General features: G+C 29.9%; 1 long non-coding RNA gene and 5 other non-coding genes across 8 annotated transcripts in view; 5 read left to right on the top strand and 1 right to left on the bottom strand.

The window, feature by feature from the left end:
• Positions 1-11748: 11748 nt before the first annotated feature.
• TRNAE-CUC lies at positions 11749-11820 on the top strand. The gene has a single exon. It is a non-coding gene; the product is annotated as a tRNA-Glu (tRNA).
• A 5452-nt stretch (positions 11821-17272) lies between these two features.
• On the top strand, positions 17273-17344 carry TRNAE-UUC. The gene has a single exon. It is a non-coding gene; the product is annotated as a tRNA-Glu (tRNA).
• A 657-nt stretch (positions 17345-18001) lies between these two features.
• On the top strand, positions 18002-18073 carry TRNAE-UUC. The gene has a single exon. It is a non-coding gene; the product is annotated as a tRNA-Glu (tRNA).
• A 648-nt stretch (positions 18074-18721) lies between these two features.
• On the top strand, positions 18722-18793 carry TRNAE-UUC. The gene has a single exon. It is a non-coding gene; the product is annotated as a tRNA-Glu (tRNA).
• Positions 18794-19469: 676 nt separating this feature from the next.
• On the top strand, positions 19470-19541 carry TRNAE-UUC. Its single transcript has one exon. It is a non-coding gene; the product is annotated as a tRNA-Glu (tRNA).
• Positions 19542-20013: 472 nt separating this feature from the next.
• The window catches only part of LOC125384996, a 33925-nt gene continuing 32547 nt past the window's right edge, over positions 20014-21391 (bottom strand). Inside the window, exon 3 of one of the 3 annotated variants that reach the window (XR_007223905.1) lies at positions 20014-20299. This is a non-coding gene — a long non-coding RNA (uncharacterized LOC125384996). The remainder of the gene's footprint in view (positions 20300-21391) is intronic. The other 2 variants (XR_007223904.1, XR_007223903.1) reach the window with 2 other exon arrangements.

Below are 21391 nucleotides of genomic sequence, written 5' to 3'. Positions count from 1 at the left end.
GAACCAGCAGACACACAGAGATCCGTTGCGAGTTGTACAGCTCGGTAGATGAAGAGAGATCAAGAGCAAAACTCGAATCTGAAACGCAAAGTCTGTACCCGTTAGTAAACCGGTGAATGATGTTACGAATTCGAGTTGCCATTATTGAGGCAACGGTCACTGAGTTCCAACACGACTACTCTTCATTGTAATTCGGGAACAATACAATGGTATCTATTTAACCAAACAACGATTTATAAATCAGACTTGGGTAAATTTTACTTGAAATAAAAATAAACGATAAGAACTTCAGATAATGAATCATCTTTACTGTATTATTATTTTCATTTTAGAAATAATATGGAACGAGTAATTCTATTTCGTGTTAAGATCTAATAAATCGTTTATAGTTGGTTTTCTATTTTAGCTAATTTTTTTAAGTACAATAATAAATAATTTGGATTCTGATATTAATTGAAATTCTTAATGTCATACTTGAATACAGCTGAATTGTTTCACCATGTATATAGCATTACCTCGCGCAACTGTTTCAATTTTAATCGATCATCTTTGAGTATTATGTGCATGAGCTTGTCTGTACGAGACACTGAGGAGATCTGTATTTCTAACACAGTTAGCCATGATAGATAACATAATAGAATCGGCAACTATTTCACGGATTATCTTAAGAGATATACGTAAAACGTACAATATTGTATATCATAAAAGATGTACATATTCGATGTTCAATTTAAAACCATTTACTTACTCAGGTAAAGTATATTATATATTACTACAATGCGAGATTCTTTTAATGTCTTTAGGGTTTTTAACTTAAATCTAATCTGTATAATAATAATTTCATTATGTATATGCCATAATTTTGGCATTTTATAAATAGCTTATAGCAAATAGGTTCAATTCTATTGCACAGTTCTATGATCATTATTTTCTATATTTTTCGACGACTTTCAGCTTTCTTCTAATCTAATTAACTCGTTAGAACTAAAAAGAAGTAATTTTATAGTATACATTTCTTAATTCTACTGAAATATCGAATTTAAATACCGAAACTAAAAGAAAGTTTATTCAATGAATATTCTCTTTCACTTGTTATAAATTTGATTATCAAACGAATTCTCTACTTTGCATAAATAAGACTCGATAAATAATCTTACTAAGCACAATAATTTCTCAAAAATATTCCTCGCCGTCGGTTTCTAGTTGAGAAACTCTATTTCGCTCGATCAATCGGTAACTAACGACCACGGTTATTCTCACTCTACCAAATACTTTAATACAGTTAGTTCGTGTCAGAAATGCAAACTAATTTAGCCTTCGAACTTCGATATAGTTCGTCTTATCGTGAGAAATTATTGCCGGGATATATCTTACAGTTACGGTATAACATCCAAGTTCCTTCCCTCGTCTTGTACGAATTTAATTAACAATTGGGATGCAAATGACATTAATCCATAGATACTGTACGATTATTCGTAAGATGGAAACGAATGAAATTTCCATGCGAAAATTGCACCATTTGTTGATGGAAATTCTGTACTTGAAACACAGCTCTATTCACACAATATGATTTAACATATAGCTCGTTGAATAAACCGAACAATTATTTGTAGGCTTAATTAAAACCAGCGATTTATTCGACTAAACTAGCGAAAACTAGTAGAAAACTTTTCTTGCTTTAAACGACTTTTAATTTACATTTATTACAAACACCATCCTAACGTGCAGTACAGATAATCAATTTTTAATCAGAATTTATTTTTGTTCAATTAATTTATGACATGGAGGAGGATCTGCGAATTATTTAAACTAGATTCAATAGTTAAAAAAAGTATCTTAGACAATGTTACATGTCGATTGTATTATTACAATAGAATACAAAGGGCACTCACATGTTTTCATATTATTTTCGATAGTGGTGTAAGAATACTAGCAATGAAAAGAATTAATATTATTATTATTTCTATGTTATTGGTTGTTAAATTGTTCGTGTATTTCATCATTAATTATTAAAGGTAATTGAATTTGATTTACGGGTAGTGGTAAAAAATCATGGAAGTCAGAAGTTGACGAATAAAAGAACTTCTCACACGAATAAGGACATCTATTTCTATGCACGAACAAAAGTAATCTGCTTGAGAAATTGACTCTAAAAATGCTTCGTTGTATGATTTATAGGAAAACAGAGCACGTTGTCTTCATTAATAATTCCATGCTACGAGTGTGGCTAAATTCACGAAGAATCAATAAAGCGGAAACAGAAAGAGGGAGGATGGACAGGCGAAGTTGAATCACCCTCGGCACGTGCCTCTTTTCGAAGCTGATTTCTCCTTTATTCGAATTTCTGGTCACATATTTCGAGCCTCATTGGCATATTATAAAGTAACATTGATATCGGGAACGGGGTAGGGATCATAATTATGCATGGAAAGGAACTTGTTCCTAGAATTATTGTATAATTCTACTCAAGTCCTCACCCTCATTTCTCATTGTCAGTGTCACGTTACTAAAAGTAACATGGAATCTAATTTCTTTCCTTGTCTTTGTTTTCAGTGAATATCAGGATAAGTAAATTAATTTTTTTAATGACTCAACTTTAATATATAAGATGCTTCGATACTCTTGTGAATTCTTTTAATTAATTTATTCCAAATTAATTTATTCCAAATTAATTTATTCCAAAATATGTTAAAATAAGAAAATTCAAATGAAAAAGAGATTGTTTTAAATATGTAAGTTTTGTGTAATTATAAATTACTTCTTTTTTATAATAAAAAGGACTAACAAATGATATTACAATTTCTTAAATATTTCATGAAAAATGTGTCAGATGAAGAATCTTGAAGTGAATTTTTTCAAGCAGAATTTTAATTTAATGAACTTATAACATATAAATTTACTTATATCCTTAGAATACACTTTGATTGGTACATAGGTATATTTAAATTGTAAGCATATCTATTTGCCCGATGATTATCTGTAATAAACTATTATTTAAATTGAAAAATTATTTTCTCTGCCAGAATATTTCTTTATGGTACTGTACCACTGTAGAACTGTACAACACGAAGTTAGTTTTTACAAAAGTTATATGAGATAATCCAATTTCCATATGTAAAGAGATAAATAAAAAAGGCAAAGAAAGTATGGAAACATTTCTGGGATTTTTGTAGAATTTATCTCGAGATGCTTAATCTGTGTTTTTAACTGAGCTCGTAAAATCGGAAAACACGTTATTCAGGGCATTTAATCAAGTTTCAAATTTACGTTGGTACACGTGCGTCATTTTCGTCTTCATGGCCATTTCTCTTTTTTTCTATTCTTGTGAGTCTGGATACCCCGCGTACATATATATAAAATATTGCATCGAGATAACACGAAGTTGCACACCACGTTTTTTATTCACTTAGCACGTTCGATATTTCACGTGGTCGCCGCGTGCAAGAAAAATGTTTATTGGAAAACGTGAAAAATTGATATCCTGCGCGGCAACTCTGGGAAGCTGTTAAAATTTAAAATACATCTCCGTGAAAAGCATGTTTCACGTCGAACTGAGAATATCCGAGATACGCGTATATAAAATAAGAATATAAAGAAGGAAGTGATAAAAACTTTGATATATGTATCCATATAATCGTATGAGTGGAATATTGTGTGAAAATCAAAACATATTTAAAAACGCGAGTGAAATTATTGTATACAAAAATTAACAATAGGCTGCGAAATTTTATATAGTATTTATAGGAAGATCCATCTTTTAAATTATAGAAATAAGATACATAAAAATAAGAATTCGTATAAATATTTGTAACCCAATTATTAAATTACTTTAAAATACAACATTCAAGTATGAATCAGCAAAAATATGAAATTTATATCGCTTATAAATTCCGATATAAAGAAAGCGATATTATATCTACACACATACCAAATTTTCAAAAATTATCGAGAACGTATGTGATAATTTTCTGTCTTAACGAAAATTTAAGTGACTTTCAGTGTTTGTTATTTCAGAAAAGCTAACAACAAACATCTAAATTTTAATTAGTGAGAAAGAAAATGGGAGAAAATGGAACGCGTGTATATATCTAGCGTCATAGAAGGAAAAGCAAATGTAAATGTGGCAAGGTCTGAGTCAATATTATTTGTCGGGATTACCACGTCGAAATTGCTCTTCATCCAGCATTGTACAATCAAAACACGTGCTTGGTATACGTGCTTAACTCCTGTGACTCGATAATTATGAATTTTGATATACATATATAGTAAACAAGTAACGCGGATTATTCTTGAAATACAATTATTCCTGGAATGTTTATCTACAGCAAATATTGCATTTAATTGTTAATGCTCTTGTTTACTGTGATATTGAACATATATACAGAAGCAGCAATATCTAACATTGTTAACATTATTCTTTTAACGTACATATAAGATACAGATGAAGGGACATACCATTTTATGTTAATTTGCTTGAGAGAGAGAGAGAGAGAGAGAGAGTTTTCTACATTATGCACTTTCGTGTTAAAATATAACAAATAAAATTTGTAATTTAATTGTAAGTTATGGTAATTTATATTATTTTAAAGTATTATTATAAGCGCATTATAATAGTAATTATAATAGAAAGTATTATAAAATAATCTCTTCTCATTTAAACTACTTTATAATTATATCAATTCAAAGCTCTAGTAAAAGCAATAAATTATTTAATGCTATAGACACGCAAAATTATATGTAAACCGCTTTCATATTTACTGAGTCATCTAATGAAGTTCATGAATTTATAGCACACGGTTCGTGAAATGTTTCTTATTGAATTTCTCTTACTTTCACGTTAAATATGGATATTTACTTGTTCTCCGGACAAAACTATTATATGCATTACTTTATGAACATTAAATAAGAAAGTTGCTAATATCCACTAATCAGATATCGGCAATTTAATAATGTAATATCGTAATATTTAGTAATTTCCGTTTGCTTATATTTCACATACCAAGCACAATGAATTCTAATACTCGGTATTCTCGTTATTCTACCTAATAATGAAAAATTGAACATTTCACTTACAAAAGAAAGGTATTAACCGCTTCATGGCGCTTATGGCGTTACTATAAAGAAGCTTACCACCGTAACTACGTTATGTTTCTCTTACAACCACACCTATAACTTTCATAAATAATGCTTTCATTTATCATTTAATAATAATATTATTATACTAATCAAAACATATGAGACAGATAACATATTATATTAAAATGATGAAGTAAGTCATTTCCACACGAAATATAAACAAACAATCACATACCTGTCATCTTAACACAAATAACCACCAAGAATTATAATAACTAATTTTCACAGCCAAACAACAGATCACTTTTTCAAAGATTTATGTCTCAAACAAGCCGCGCTTTCGAAGAAAAATACCAAAGCAAAACTACGTTTCCGTAAAATCGTAAGAACCCAATTTATTACGCCACCTTCTGCTTGACACGCTCGACATGTAACACCAGTGACAACGTCGCGTTTGAAAATGTCAAACGAAAATTTCGTCGAGTCGCGATAAGGAGGACGTAACAATCCGAGCAGAGTGTGTGGTGCGTCTTCGAAAAAGCGAGTAACGTGAAGCGGGGATAACTTCGATAAAGGGAACCTCATATCTACGGATTACGCGGTTCCTCTCCCTTTTCATCCCTATCGTGCAGCTTGACCTCGGTCGCGCGATCCTCTTGGCTGTTTACAGAGCACCGTTGAAATGGCAGACACGAAGACACGTATTTTGCGAGCTGCGAGCGCAAACTTTGCGTTCCAAGCTACGCGATGTGCGTCAGTATGCCTAGACATCGGTTATTGCCACGTTTTCGACGTTTCTGCGATTGTTTGCCCTCTCTCGCCCTATACAACGACTAACGTACAGCGACAATGCCATCACGGTTTCTCTTCGCGACCTGCCACATGCGTATGTAACAATCGCAGCTTTGTTATGCCGCGGTAAAATACACGCAAGTGTTGTTACAGTGATATATTTCCTCGGCGCGCGAGTTATGTCACGAGGCACCTGCTGCATTTGTAATGACGGTGTTACGCTTAACTTGGTTACACGACCTTTAAGCATTGTGGTGTTTAATAAAGTGCGGTCGAAGATATTGGTGGATTTATGTGCTTGGTTTTGTTTACATTTTGCATCTTTGGTTTAGAAGATAGAACTGTTTCGTATGAGAAAGTGACTTAACCGATGGTAAGACGTCTGATGATTAAGTCGTTCATGTCGTTCATGTATCTTCTTTTCTTAATTTATTCTCGCATTTTTATCTATGTATGTGGATTTATCTATGTAGATTAGGAGAAACGTAATAAATGCTTTGTGAGGTTGTGAAATTTACTGTGGAATTCTGTGAACAGGCCTATGTACAATTAGTATTTTAATGTAATTGGTTTCGTGTAATTGGTTTGAGAAAACTAACATGTGCGATGCAACGTTTCTTTAGAGAAATCGTATAGTAATTAACATATTATCGATTAACTTATATTAACTACGCTTATTATGAATTTACCAAGTCAAATAATCCACTCTCAAATTTGTATCGGATCGAAATTTGTAAGTTAAACAACAGATCTTCACGCGATGTTAAATAGGTGCATAATGCTGATACTCGAACACGTAATTACTAAATACACAGAATTAGAAATTCTTTAGAAAATCAATGAAAAAACATGAATTTCCATATAAGAAGATAGGAGACGAAGATTTAATTTTGTGATGTTTCTACATAGATCACAATCTTCTGTTATTTAAATTAACTAGATGTTTAACCGAGCTGAATACGTATATAATTCCGGAAATATTTTTAAACTATATTAATTTTTAAATAGTTTTAAGACGATATTTATGCCTTTAAACGAAATATAAAAATACGATATAAATATTGCAAATATTGAAAAAAGAAACTAAAAGTATTTATAACATTACAAACATTTTCCGTAATTTATCTTTTCAGCTATCATAATTCTAATACTATTTGTATAAAAGATGTTATCATCACAATAAATCGCTTCTGAAATTACAAAACCCGCCTTGACAGTTATTTTATTTCTTTCGACAAATCAAACACGCAAAGCTATATATATAGTGCATGTCAAAAAGTTGAAAAACTTCTATAGCATCTAAATTATTTAAATACACTAACCACAAACCAATATTTTACGTCAAATGCTAGCAAAACAAGGTTGCAAACGGAAGTGGTAAAAATGGCACCAAAAACAAACTATATAAAACGAATCAAGAAACCACGGAACGTTTTTAATCTCTCGTGGACCACAATATTTTCTCGATAGTAATAACGGTAACTAAATACGCTAGAAATCCACGAAGTGCAAAGTAACAGTGCATTTTGACGATTGTGCAGTGTTATACTCGATATATGACGAAGAACGACATTTTTATAATACCTATGTGTTCGTATATATTTTTCATAAGAGAACACATTTAAAGATGATCAAGTAATATAATATAAATTATACTTGTTATTAGATATCAAAATATGTCTTTGTCTTATTTTATTATTAAACATTCAACGAATCTGAACACGAGCTACTCCCTTTCTGTTTTAAATATAATGTCAACCTTTATTTCCGTACACTTGCTTCCTTTCTATACAATGTTATCTCCCCAACAGTTTTTAAGCACTGACAGTATCATTTTTTCCAAGCACACACCACATCATACACACACCATATGTGGCATAGATATCGTGGAACGCGTATGCTGTATTGTCAGCGTCGAGTGGGTTAAGATAATAATATGCATGTGAAATGTTTTATGAGTTTGTAAATGCTCCTAAATTTTAGGAATAGGTAGGACGAATACATAATTTTATGTTAGTCGAGGTAGTGAAAAATATCACCTTTAAAAACTATATCTATTTACATGCATGAACTGAGATAAACTACTTTTCAAAAACAAAGTTTTCCTCAGTTTATTGTTCAATTCCTTGGAAACTCGACCCGCATAATAGACAGATACATTGAATTTTTGGTTTGAATTGATGTGAGATTTACGACAGTTTCTTCGCCATATCAAGGTAGCATTACTTCTGGAAGATTAGCTTTAAGTAGAACTGTGTCGTTTTTGCTATGTAAATGCCATTGATATCGATTTTGCAATTATACGCTTACGTAATATGCTGTATCATTCATTGATAAGAATATAATTCAATATATTTTGAAGTTGGTAAACTGAACGTCTTATTAAAACTTGTAAAAGTTCTGTCACAGATAATAATATTTGTAGTATATCTGTAGTATACAAAAACTGATAGTATATATACTATATACATATAATGTTACATGAATTATATAGTCATTGTAATTATGTAATCATTATATGAATTATATAATCGTGATTCTTTTTCTATTATTATAAAGGAACTCGTTTATCGTATAATTTACATAACACATACAAAATAGTTTCATAATCAATATCATGGTAACGTTTTAATCAATGTTTAATCTACGGATGTGTGTTATTTTGCATACATATTAGAACTGTATGCATATAAAATTTTGAAAATCAAGTTCATTGCTATAATATTCTACAATATATAACTGTAATAATAATAATGATAATGATCCTGGCAATATTAATTGCAATAATAGCAATAAAGAATAAAATAATTATCAGAGCCCTTTTCATCCATAAGTTTACGAAACCATATTCTGTACGAGCAACAAAAATAACCAAGCGTCCAACTACTTTCGAGTATCAGAATATTGCATCGACATCAATAGACTGCGGATTTCTATGCATCTACATAAAATTTTATTTACTTCATTCATTTATTTAATATAAAAGTGCAACACCGCACAAAAGTCGCATAAAATAAAAATAAAAGTTCGCATAAAAATCCGCAGTCTAGTCATCGATGTTACTCAGATAGTTAACAAATATGCTATTATTGAACGATCAGAAGCAAGTTTCCACTTGTTTTCACAATTTGAGAACGATCACTAAAATGTCACCTGGAATCTGGAGTAAACATCAGAATGCTTGGAAACCGCTCTAATTCCTCGATCGTGATCGTCAATCGCCATTTCTGACCTGGATGCAAGGACAAATCCTCGGCATTCGAGGCTCGAGCTCCTTGTATCCAGCAGGTAGCTCTTGAGCGACGTTCGTGAGTCATGCTATGTGAACGGTGGCATCGCATTCGCATGCAGGATACCTTCTGGCAATTTCAACGGAAGCCCGGAGCGGGAGGTCGGGATTGCCCACATTGTAAACACGTTTATTAACTCGTGCACGCGAGTTAAGAACCGTGCGGGTAGAACGTATTGAGGTAACACGCGTAATCTCGCACGTCGCTTTGTAACCACCGTCTTTGTATACACTATGCGACCATGAAACGTCTTTGACATAATATAGCTTTCACGAATTATTTTTGCGATCTGAAGAGATCGTCAAATTGATATTTCGATATGAATTAGAAAATTGAACTATTTTTTTATATACAGTATAGTATCAATATTTCTTTTAATCTATCGAAGATGCATAATTATTGATTGCATTAATACAAACATCGTGGCATGCACAAAAGCATTAGCACAGTACACGATTTCGTATGCAAGTTACAATTGTTGCTCGTAATTATCTATTTAACTAGTAATTAACAAAATATTATTTGTTACTGACACGATACAAATCATTATAAGTTAACTTAGGCTGATATTGTATTATTTTATTTGAGTTTACGCGAAATTATTGAGAAGAGTCTAATTTATACGTGTAATCTGCAATTGTGACGATGCTTAAGAGAATTCACTGAACAATAATATAGAATACAGAATAAAATGCGAAAGTTTAAAATTTTGATAAGAAGGTTAACAGCATGATAAAAAGGCATAAGGTAAATACACATATTACTTAATATACATTATCGATTGGGTGGATTTAAAGAAGAATTATATAGAAACAGCAACACTTGACATGCTTTTTAAGGAGCTTTAGTGAATTTATTACACAACCTAACTCAAATTTACATTTTTGTAAATGTGTTTCTATGTCTTAGCAAGTTTACAATTCGCAATTTATTCCGTTTGAATAAATTTTCTTCCATTCGAGTCACGTATTGAAATCTACATTTATTTGAATTTAGGCAGATTTACATTCGTGAATTTTTCAACAGACAGCCTAAAAGTTCAAGTTTAGATATCAATACACAACAGATGTTATGACTTTGATTCGCAGGCAATACCGTAACACTTGCGAAACATCTGTGCGTTTCATTTTGATGGACTATAAGATTACTTAAAATCTCCAATAAAAAGGTTCTCCCTTGTGATCGTTTATTCACCGATAAAACTTCGAAGAATGTCCTGTAAATTCTAGAATTACAAAATATACAACAATCAAATACATCAATAAATATACAACAATCATTTAGTTTTAACAAAACCTTTCGACTAATTAACGGAGATAAAAATCGACATAGCATTCTTGTTATTCATTTACTAAAATAGTATTCTGGAAGGAATTAGTTTAACCGAAGCTTACCATTTTTTAAAATAGACACTCTAGGCATCATTACAACATCTTATACGCATATCGTTCTTCTATTCGGTTTGTCTCTTTGGAATAACATAGCTGTATGTTTAATCTTCATAACCTCAGACCGTCAGCTGTTAAATACAAACAATGTAGGAGTTACAACAGTTAGTTACCGTTTAGCACTTGTAAACAGTGGACATTCGTGTAAGACGATCTGGGTAAAACGTGAGTACAGTTTTTGAACATTTTGATTCTGCAATGTCAAAATCATTCTTTAGTGTACTTTTTATTGCTTAAGATTTATTTAGGTAGGAATAGACTATGGGTAAATCAAAGAATTTACTTGAAAACGAAAGGGAAGAAATCGTAAGGCTGCGAACGCAAAGTAAAACCTTCACCGAAATGGCAAATATAGTAAACAGGTCGGGAACGGCTTGTAAGCAAGCTTGGTATAAATTTTTATAAATTTTTAAATAAAGACAGGCATGTATTGCGATTAACCGAGAAACGGAACACCATGGAAAACAACGCCGAAGATGGATCGCCGGATTCATCGATTGAGCGAAAAGGATCGTTTTCGTAGTAAAAATAATATTGCTGCAGAGATAAACTATAAAAACGATACACAAATTAGTGCTAAAACTGTTAGGAGAAGATTAAAAGACTTTTACTTAAGAGGACGAAAATCCCAAAAGAAACCACTACCGAGTTCCAGGAATTGAAAAAGGCGACTTGCATTTGCTAAAGCTCATAAGCATTGGACAAGTGAAGATTGGTAAAAGATATTGTTTTCAATATTTTATAATTAATTTAACTATCAATTATCAAACAGGAATTGATCAACAATATTTAATGAAATAGGAGTATAATTTCAAAGGGAATCTGAATTGCACAGTATTTATTCCCAAATTTAGCATGCATAGGTAAGCATAAAGTATAAGCGTATAGGACTAAATAATTTTTGTATGATCAATTATTATACTTTACTTATTTATTATATTATACTGTATAAACTACATACTTCTATAAATTTGTATTATTTTACGCAACGGCAAATTATTTGTTCTACCAACAATTCACGTATTTTGTAAAAAAATTAATTGATATTAAATATATGTTTATTATATTTAAAACAATAAATAATAAAATTTTGCCTTGGCAAATTTTGGTTGATTCCATAATCATTCAACAGAACTAACATCTCCGGTATGGTCTAGTGGCTAGGATACCTGGCTCTCACCCAGGAGGCTCGGGTTCGATTCCCGGTACCGGAATTCTTTTTGAAATTTAGAAGGAAATATTTTTTAGTTTTCGCGATTATTATTAATTACTATGTAATAAAGCATTCATGAAATGTGTACATTTTGCACTTATCTAAAAAAAAAGAAGGAGGGGTAGGCCACATTAAGAGTTAAAATCAAATTTTATATTAAAATCACAATACAGATTAAAAAACCCTATTTAATACATAAAATAAGTTTATTGTAAATAAATAACAATCTCTAGAAATCAATCTTATCTATTTGAACAGTCGTTATCAAACCAAAGTATCCGGACATTTGCTCATTTTGGTCATACAATATTGACAATGTGAGAAATATACGTTTCAATAAAGTCTACACTTCGTAATGTACGATCAAAACTCCGTTTTACGGCCGCTATTTTAAGACGTTTAGCTAATCCCAGAATACAAATCGATTCCAATCCATTCGCCGTTACGAAAAGGAATGGTCCTGTTAGGAAAATTTAAGGGCCTCGTTGTCACATAGATGAAGCAAATTTACCGGTTGTCCTATATATAGATATGTATGATATAGGATACTTCAGGATAGCGTATCCTCCACAGATGTCCTGGTGAAAGAATAACATGCGGACAGGGTCTACTTATCGACACTCAAAAGTATTTTATCCTTACAACTATTTGTTAAATCAAAAGTTATAGACTTAGACCCCTAAGTATATAATTTTGTATAGATTTCTCCTACATCATGGTCTCATTGAACCACGATTCATCTTAAAATTAGCGTAAAGCTGAGCTTAGTTCACGCTTGTTACAGAAGCGAAGAAAGTAGAATTCGAAAGTAGATACCTCTTAGTAGAAAATGCATCGTGGGAGGGAGGCAACGGGTGCAGATGAACGGTACCTTGACAGTCACGTTTCTCCACGCCTTGTGATTATTGAATATTTAATGTCGGTTGCACGACGTTTGACTTCCTGATCCAAGCGTGCAAACCGTAATCGGCGTGATCATGCGATTTAACAACGCTCTGAATAGCCTTTGTCCGGAGATTTAGTGCCATCGATCCAAACCGCGTTTCCAACCTCTATAATATTACGTTCCGCTTTCCATTTCGTATCGTATCGCATCGTCGTTGCATGTTTGGACACACGCTATTCAAATTGTGCAGCGTACGCGTATTAGATAGACGTCCTGCGTGTGTGTCTTCGACGATAAATTGATGGTTGGATGAAAATAATTCCATGCCAAGTAGGTTGATTATGATAACTGATCGGTAATTTATGAATATTTAATGGATTTTGCGGAACATATAGTAACTACAAAAAGTAATATATTCGCACAGCATCGTATTTAGTATAAGGTTTGCATACTAAATAATCAAGTCCAAGTATTTTCATCTGATTACAAAAATGTTGTACCTATTGTGAAAATAACATGTAAAACCTAATAAAGAAGATTGTTCATTGAAAAGTAAGAGTATGTACAAATATCTTTTGTAGTCACTGTATGTTTAGTACAAGCCAAAATATAGAAAGATCGTAAATTAACCTTGTTTATGATCGAACTTTCTAATACTCGAACTATCGATGCCGAAATATCTGATATTATAATAAAAATCATTAGTTCTATACAGTTATGTAGAAAGAGAGTTTATTAATAAAGTGTTAATTTGTAAACACGAATATTTTTACGAAAATGTTGGAAAGCTAGTAACAATGAACTTACTCATTTCACAAATACAGAATCACAGGAAATCGCTGGTTTAACGCTCGAAATACAGACAAATGCACATGATTCACCACTCATAGTTGCATTGTAACTTGCGATGTTACTCACAGACGACGACTTAATGTGAGGGGAATACATCGGACACCATAATTGAAAACGTTATTGATTTTAACTTGCATAATAAAGCGGTATTGCCGTATTATCTTTATGGTAATAAACAGATGAGATGTTTATAAAATAAATAGCTAAATATTCAAATATTCAAAAATTCAAATTTTCAAATTTTCAAAAATTTAAATTTCCAAATTTTCAAAAATTCAAATTTTCAAATTTTCAAAAATTTAAATTCTCAAATTTTCAAAAATTTAAATTTCCAAATTTTCAAAAATTCAAATTTTCAAATTTTCAAAAATTTAAATTTTCAAATTTTCAAAAATTTAAATTTTTAAAAATTCAAATTTTCAAAATTTCAAATTTTCAAAAATTTAAATTTTCAAAATTTCAAATTTTCAAAAATTTAAATTTTTAAAAATTCAAATTTTCAAAATTTCAAATTTTCAAATTTTCAAAAATTCAAATTTTCAAAAACTTAAATTTTTAAAAATTCAAAAATTCAAATTTTCAAAAATTTAAATTTTTAAAAATTCAAAAATTCAAATTTTCAAAAATTTAAATTTTCAAATTTTCAAAAATTTAAATTTTTAAAAATTCAAAAATTCAAATTTTCAAAAATTCAAATTTTCAAAATTTCAAATTTTCAAATTTTCAAAAATTCAAATTTTCAAAAACTTAAATTTTTAAAAATTCAAAAATTCAAATTTTCAAAAATTTAAATTTTTAAAAATTCAAAAATTCAAATTTTCAAAAATTCAAATTTTCAAATTTTCAAAAATTCAGATTTTCAAAGTTTCATAAATTCAAATTTTCAAATTTTCAAAAATTTAAATTTTCAAATTTTCAAATTTTCAAAAATTTAAATTTTTAAAAATTCAAATTTTCAAATTTTCAAAATTTCAAATTTTCAAAAATTTAAATTTTTAAAAATTCAAATTTTCAAATTTTCAAAATTTCAAATTTTCAAAAATTTAAATTTTTAAAAATTCAAATTTTCAAAATTTCAAATTTTCAAATTTTCAAAAATTCAAATTTTCAAAAACTTAAATTTTTAAAAATTCAAAAATTCAAATTTTCAAAAATTTAAATTTTCAAATTTTCAAAAATTCAAATTTTCAAAAATTCAAATTTTCAAATTTTCAAAAATTCAAATTTTCAAAAATTCAAAAATTCAAATTTTCAAAATTTCAAATTTTCAAAAATTCAAATTTTCAAATTTTCAAAAATTCAGATTTTCAAAGTTTCATAAATTCAAATTTTCAAATTTTCGAAAATTTAAATTTTCAAATTTTCAAATTTTCAAAAATTTAAATTTTTAAAAATTCAAATTTTCAAATTTTCAAAATTTCAAATTTTCAAAATTTCAAATTTTCAAAAATTCAGATTTTCAAAGTTTCATAAATTCAAATTTTCAAATTTTCAAAAATTCAAATTTTCACATTTTCAAAAATTTAAATTTTCAAATTTTCAAATTTTCAATAATTTTTATTTTCAAAAATTCAAATTTTCAAATTTTCAAAAATTTAAATTTTCAAATTTTCAAAAATTCAAATTTTCAAATTTTCAAAAATTTATATTTTCAAATTTTCAAAAATTCAAATTTTCAAATTTTCATAAATTCAAATTTTCAAATTTTCAAAAATTCAAATTTTCAAAAATTCAAATTTTCAAATTTTCAAAAATTCAAATTTTCAAAAATTCAAAAATTCAAATTTTCAAAAATTCAGATTTTCAAATTTTCATAAATTCAAATTTTCAAATTTTCATAAATTTAAATTTTCAAAAATTCAAATTTTCAAATTCTCAAAAATTCAAATTTTCAAATTCTCAAAAATTCAAATTTTCAAATTGTCAAAAATTTAAATTTTTTAATTTGTATAATGAGATGTTTTTGAATTAGCTATTTTTTTTATATACATTCGTATTACATAAAATTTAAGTTTCTTTTATACCTATATATTATTTCTTGGTCTGTAAGACAAGGGTAGGATGCAGAAGGCAAAAGCCTACCTAAAATACACGAGGAAAAGTTACATAAGTAACTTACACCGCTCGAACCGACAGTTTTATGACGAGACCCTATAACAATAACTAAATCTCGAGCACTGGAAAATGTCTGCTGAGATTCTATGAATCAACTGACGTACCATTCTTTTGCTGAACGTTGCCTAAAGCAAATTTGAACGAGTTTTTAACCACCATTGTAGAATATTTTTAAATTACTTGTGTCTTAAAAGCAAAATATGTATCATTTTTTGTTTTATAATGTAAACATTAATTGCTAAAAATATTTAGCAGTATTTATATGTCGGAGATGAAAGAACACCGGAACTTTCCCTTTGAAACTTTGAGAAGATCCCTTAGTACTGCAATCTAGATTCCACCATAGCCGTATTAAGAAATTGTTGTCATTCGATCTGACTGTATTTATTTGTATTTATGATAGTGTATAGTGACTGTATTTATGATAGTGAGCTCGGGCTCGAGGCGACAACCAGTCGCCGAACGTAGCCGCGGTCAAGGGATGAACGCTTTGTCTAACAAAGGTACGGGGTAATAGTATAGCTCTTCTTAAGACAAAGAAATAGTTGTAGCGGCATCCGACAGTAAACATCCCAACGGTTTTTGTCCCGTGGCTCGCTACACGCTCTATTCTTCGAGTAAGATGATTGCCAGATGTTAACGCATCTCCACAGTATATGTTTAGCTAGCCTGAGGACCCGTTATAAATCTCAAGATTTAGTTAACTAAAGTCCTTCAAACAGACAAATAGTCTTTGTCCCATCTACGGGAAAATATGAGAAACCTATTTTTTCACGAACGACGCTTCCCGCTAGCAACTTTCTCTTAAGGGCGGCTAGCACCCTTCCCTAACCACCAACATGGAAATTGACCAATTAACAGTAACGTCAATTTCCCTCACTTTTCGAATGAAGACTTTTCTCCGCGAATCCGATGAGGATTAGAGTTAGGTTTAAGGAAAATTATATGGGGTGTGTCTAAGGGCACGAGCTATAGTGGGCAATAGTTTAAGCAAGAACATCTAGAACAGGCCTTTCATTATTTTTTTATTCAAAGAAGTCTTATGGCAAAATTTTTGATACGGAGTTAAGTTTTTAATAAATTGAATTCAACATGTAAATTTAAGATTTGTTTCCTTTTTCGTTGTTAAATATTTCGCAAGAATAGAGCTTGCACAATTTATTTTATTTCAAGTTGTTAAAGAAAACATTGGTGAACTAAAACACAAGTTTAAATCACCATAGATAAAAAATATTTGTCGAAATTAACACGATTGGTATAACGAATAGATAAGATAAAGTTCATTATATTTTATTTTGTTTACTTATTAGGTAGATTACTTATTAGGTAGTTTACTTATTATACTACATATGGACAAATTTAAATTTATATTACTTTATTAAATGCTTATTAACTATTATTATTTCCAACAATTATATGATTTTACTTTCCATATTATTTCTTATAAAATAGATAAGTTTTATATGAGATTTTATTTTTCAAGTATTGATTACGATTCGGATATTGAAAATTACTCATATGAGCGATTAATTCATTAAAATTTTATATAATAGTACATGTTCCATACAAATAACGTTCCAATATGAGGCAGTATACGTAATCCGGTATGGTCTAGTGGCTAGGATATCTGGCTTTCACCCAGGAGGCCCGGGTTCGATTCCCGGTACCGGAAATTTATTTTTGAAATTTTTTCTTATCTTATTTGCATAGAAATCCATAATATTTTTTAGTAAATTAATGAAATTATTTACGAAATGGATGACCTTTCCAATCTTAATGACCTTAAAATATGTTGTCGAGGTAAATATTTTAAAGAACTTTTCTCTACAAATGTTACCGTCGCTTAGCTTTCGTTTTGGACATATTCATAAAAGTTTCTCTTTCGATTTTGATAATCGAACAGCTCTTTTTTCAATATCATGGCTGAAATGTTTCCAATTTCGAATAACGATAATATAATATAAAAATTAATATGAATTGTAGCGTTATTGGCAGCCTTTTGGCGGTCGAAGAATAATTTAAATCAAACCTAACCCACTGATTTTCCCTTCTTGTATGAGTTGAAAATTAATGAAGCATAACCATAACGCAAACTAAATTGATGATTTTTGCAAATATCTCGGAGACTAAACCAAGCAGCGGTAACGCGTATAGGGAAAAGCTATTCAAAGCGTTGACTTTGTCGACATATTTTACGATTATTGAAATTATAAAGGCATTCGGTTTGTAAATAATTATCTAACACAATTTCAATATTAATATATATATATATGGAAAATAGTGTTCAAAAACTCCGTTTTCTTTAAAACTTAGCAAGGACCTAATATAATCCGGTATGGTCTAGTGGCTAGGATACCTGGCTTTCACCCAGGAGGCTCGGGTTCGATTCCCGGTACCGGAAATTTATTTTTGAAATTTTTTCTTATTTTATTTGCATAAAAAACCCTAGTATTTTTTAGTAAATTAATGAAATAATTAACAAAACAGACGACCTTACCGATCTGAAAGACTGAAATTTTTATTGAGGTCAACATTCTGAAGAATTTTTCCTTGCACATGTTACCGTCGTTTGACTATAACTTCAGAGATAACTACGAAAGCTTCTGTATGATTTTAATAATCGAACAGTCTTTTTTTCAATATCGTGACTAAAATATTTCCAATTTCGAATAACGATAATGTGATACAAAGATAAATATTAATTATAGCGTTATCGGTCGCCTTACGGCTGCCGAAGAAAAATTTAAGTCAAACATAACCCATTAATTTTTGCTTTCTTATGTAAGTTGAAAATGAATGAAGCGTAACCGTAACGTAAACTAAATTAAAGATTTTTGCAAATATCTCGGAAATTGAACCAAACAAGAGTAACAAGTATAGGGTAAAGCTATTCAGAATGTTGACTTTATCAATTTGTTTAAGATTATTGAAATCACTGAGGTCATTCTCTTTGTAAATAATCATCTAAATTTGAATATTAATATATAAATAAAAAATTGTGTGTTCAAAAACTGCATTTTGTTTGAAACTTCGCAAGGACATAATATAATCCGGTATGGTCTAGTGGCTAGGATACCTGGCTTTCACCCAGGAGGCTCGGGTTCGATTCCCGGTACCGGAAATTTATTTTTGAAACTTTTTCTTTTTATTTTGTTTGCATAAAAATAGACAACTTTTTTTTAAATAATATAATAAAATTATATACAAAACGTACGACCTTGCCAATCTTAATAACATTAATACATGTTGTCGAATTCAACATTCTGAAGAACTTTTCCCTATATATATATATTACCATCGCTTGGCTTTAATTTCTGAGATATTCACAAAAGTTTCTCTTTCAACAACAATACGATTTTTATAATCGAACAACTCTTTTTTCAATATCACGGCTGAAATGTTTGCAATTTCGAATAACGATAATATAATATAAAGATTAATATGAATTGCGGTGTTATCGGTAGTTTTATGGCGGTCAAAGAATAATTTATATCAAACCTAACCCATTGATTTCTTTTTCTTCTGTGAATTGAAAATTAAAGAAGCATAACCGTAACATAAACTAAATTAAAGGTTTTTGCAAATATCTCGGAGACTAAAACCAAGTAACGATAATATGTATACGGAAAAACTATTCAGAGCGTTGACTTTGACGACATATTTTACGATTATTGAAATTATAAAGGCGTTTAGTATGTAAATAATTATCTAACATAATTTAAATATTAGTATACAAGTGAAAAATTATGTGTTCAAAAATTGCGTTTTGTTTGAATCTTAGTAAGATTCTAATATAGTCCGGTATGGTCTAGTGGCTAGGATACCTGGCTTTCACCCAGGAGGCTCGGGTTCGATTCCCGGTACCGGAAATTTACTTTTGTCATTTTTTTAAATAATATATTTTTTTTTCTAACATTGAAACATATTTTTTCGAAATAGTACTAATAAAGAAAGAGATATATTCCATATATATTTATATAGATATATAAATTGGATATTCCAATCATTTTCTTCAAACATTTTTCAATTATAATCTTCTTATATATATAATTTCACAAATTTATAAATAACATATGAAATGGTTAACACGTATACGGCCGAAAAGTATTTGTTGGTTATCTTACCCCATGTGTAGTAATTGATATGCTATTATATAAAAAACTATACATAGGAAGCTTCATTGAGCGGCTGCATATAAAAGTTATGAGTCGGACAATGGGTGCTGGCGCGGTTGTTTTTTATTTTAAATTGTATAATTTTTATTAGTTATTTTAAAATATATGACAGTTTCATTTCTTGAATGCATAATTTTGTAACATCTTTCGATTAACAATTAATCATTTCACAAGCCGAATAAAATAATCTGCATTTTTCGAAAAATATTTGTAAGCATTACGAATATTACAGAAATGTTATATTTCACTATTATGTTGAGGATTTTTAAAGTAAGAATACTTTGTCGAATGAGAATAAGAACTTACTTGAAAGAAAAAGATCTTGGAGGGCCTGGGCTGCCTGGCATAGGAGAGCCCATGTTTCGGCAGCGGCAAGTCCTGTTCCTCGCAGAGCAAGTACATCTCCCGCTACTACAGCGAGACCAGGTCCTCCGTTCAAGTCCGTTTGCATCCTGCAACAAATAATTTCCATACTTCCGTTTAATAATGTACTTGTTTTAAAATATCTACAGAGATTATAAAAACAAGAATTGTACGTATATGACATATGCAACTTTATTTCATGAAATAAGAATATCATATCTTTTTCTATTTATTGTTCTATTTAATTTACTTAACCTTCGAAATTTAGCAAATGAATTAGATTAGATTTCAATAAATTTTTTTAGATACCATTATAGATATTAGTCTATATAAACGAATTTTCATTGCTCAAAAAATTGTTGATTCCGAAAATGACCGATTATATTTTTGTTATTGGAACTTAATCCAAACTGAGAAATGGCTGGGGTTAAACAGTGAAAATCAGGCGAAGTTACTAAACTGTATAAGTAGCAAAATTGAATTTACATAACATGCATCCGCACTCTATTAATAACACAAGTTAAAAATTAAGTTTAAAGATTCTTGACATAGTTCGCAATTTGGAAGGCAGGTATAATAGACGCTTTCCAGTTTTCAAGGTAACAGATGTACTGTGATTAACAATGTTGAGGGATCAGTTAAACCGCGCATTCTTGAAGTTTCGAAACTACGCTATGGCTAAACGCGTGCCCTTTGTGACGACTTAATGGACAAGTGTCGTATTTACGAGAATAGTTAAACGAGTTAGAACGATATACTCGGTAAAGTAAGGCCGATGAGAGAAGGTTTACAAGGAATTTCAATTAACTTGTAAATATCACGAGAGCTTTATAAATTTCAATGTATATGTTAATACCTTGGTAGTTGATGCGACGTTAAACCTATATTAAACAAACGTGAGAAGAGCTTTAGAACATTGAAGCTTGACAACAAGATCTTAATATATATCTAAGGAGGAAACATTTTGATTTATTTAATTCTTTATTAAAATCACAAAAAGAAGCATTTGGATTTATTCTCTTGATTCAAAATGATACTTCAAGAGCGTCATGATAATTACACTGTAAATATTTATGTATTTCTAGAAAATCTGAAAGTACAGAATTGCAAATAATTTACAGAAAGGTAAAAGATATTCAGAGTGCAGTGGTTTTTGCAATATTTAATAGGTAAAGTATTTT

Source organism: Bombus terrestris, chromosome 4 (assembly GCF_910591885.1).
Source record: "Bombus terrestris chromosome 4, iyBomTerr1.2, whole genome shotgun sequence".
In the NCBI taxonomy this organism is placed as follows: Eukaryota; Metazoa; Arthropoda; class Insecta; order Hymenoptera; family Apidae; genus Bombus; species Bombus terrestris.
This window is presented reverse-complemented; position numbering and strand designations above follow the sequence as displayed.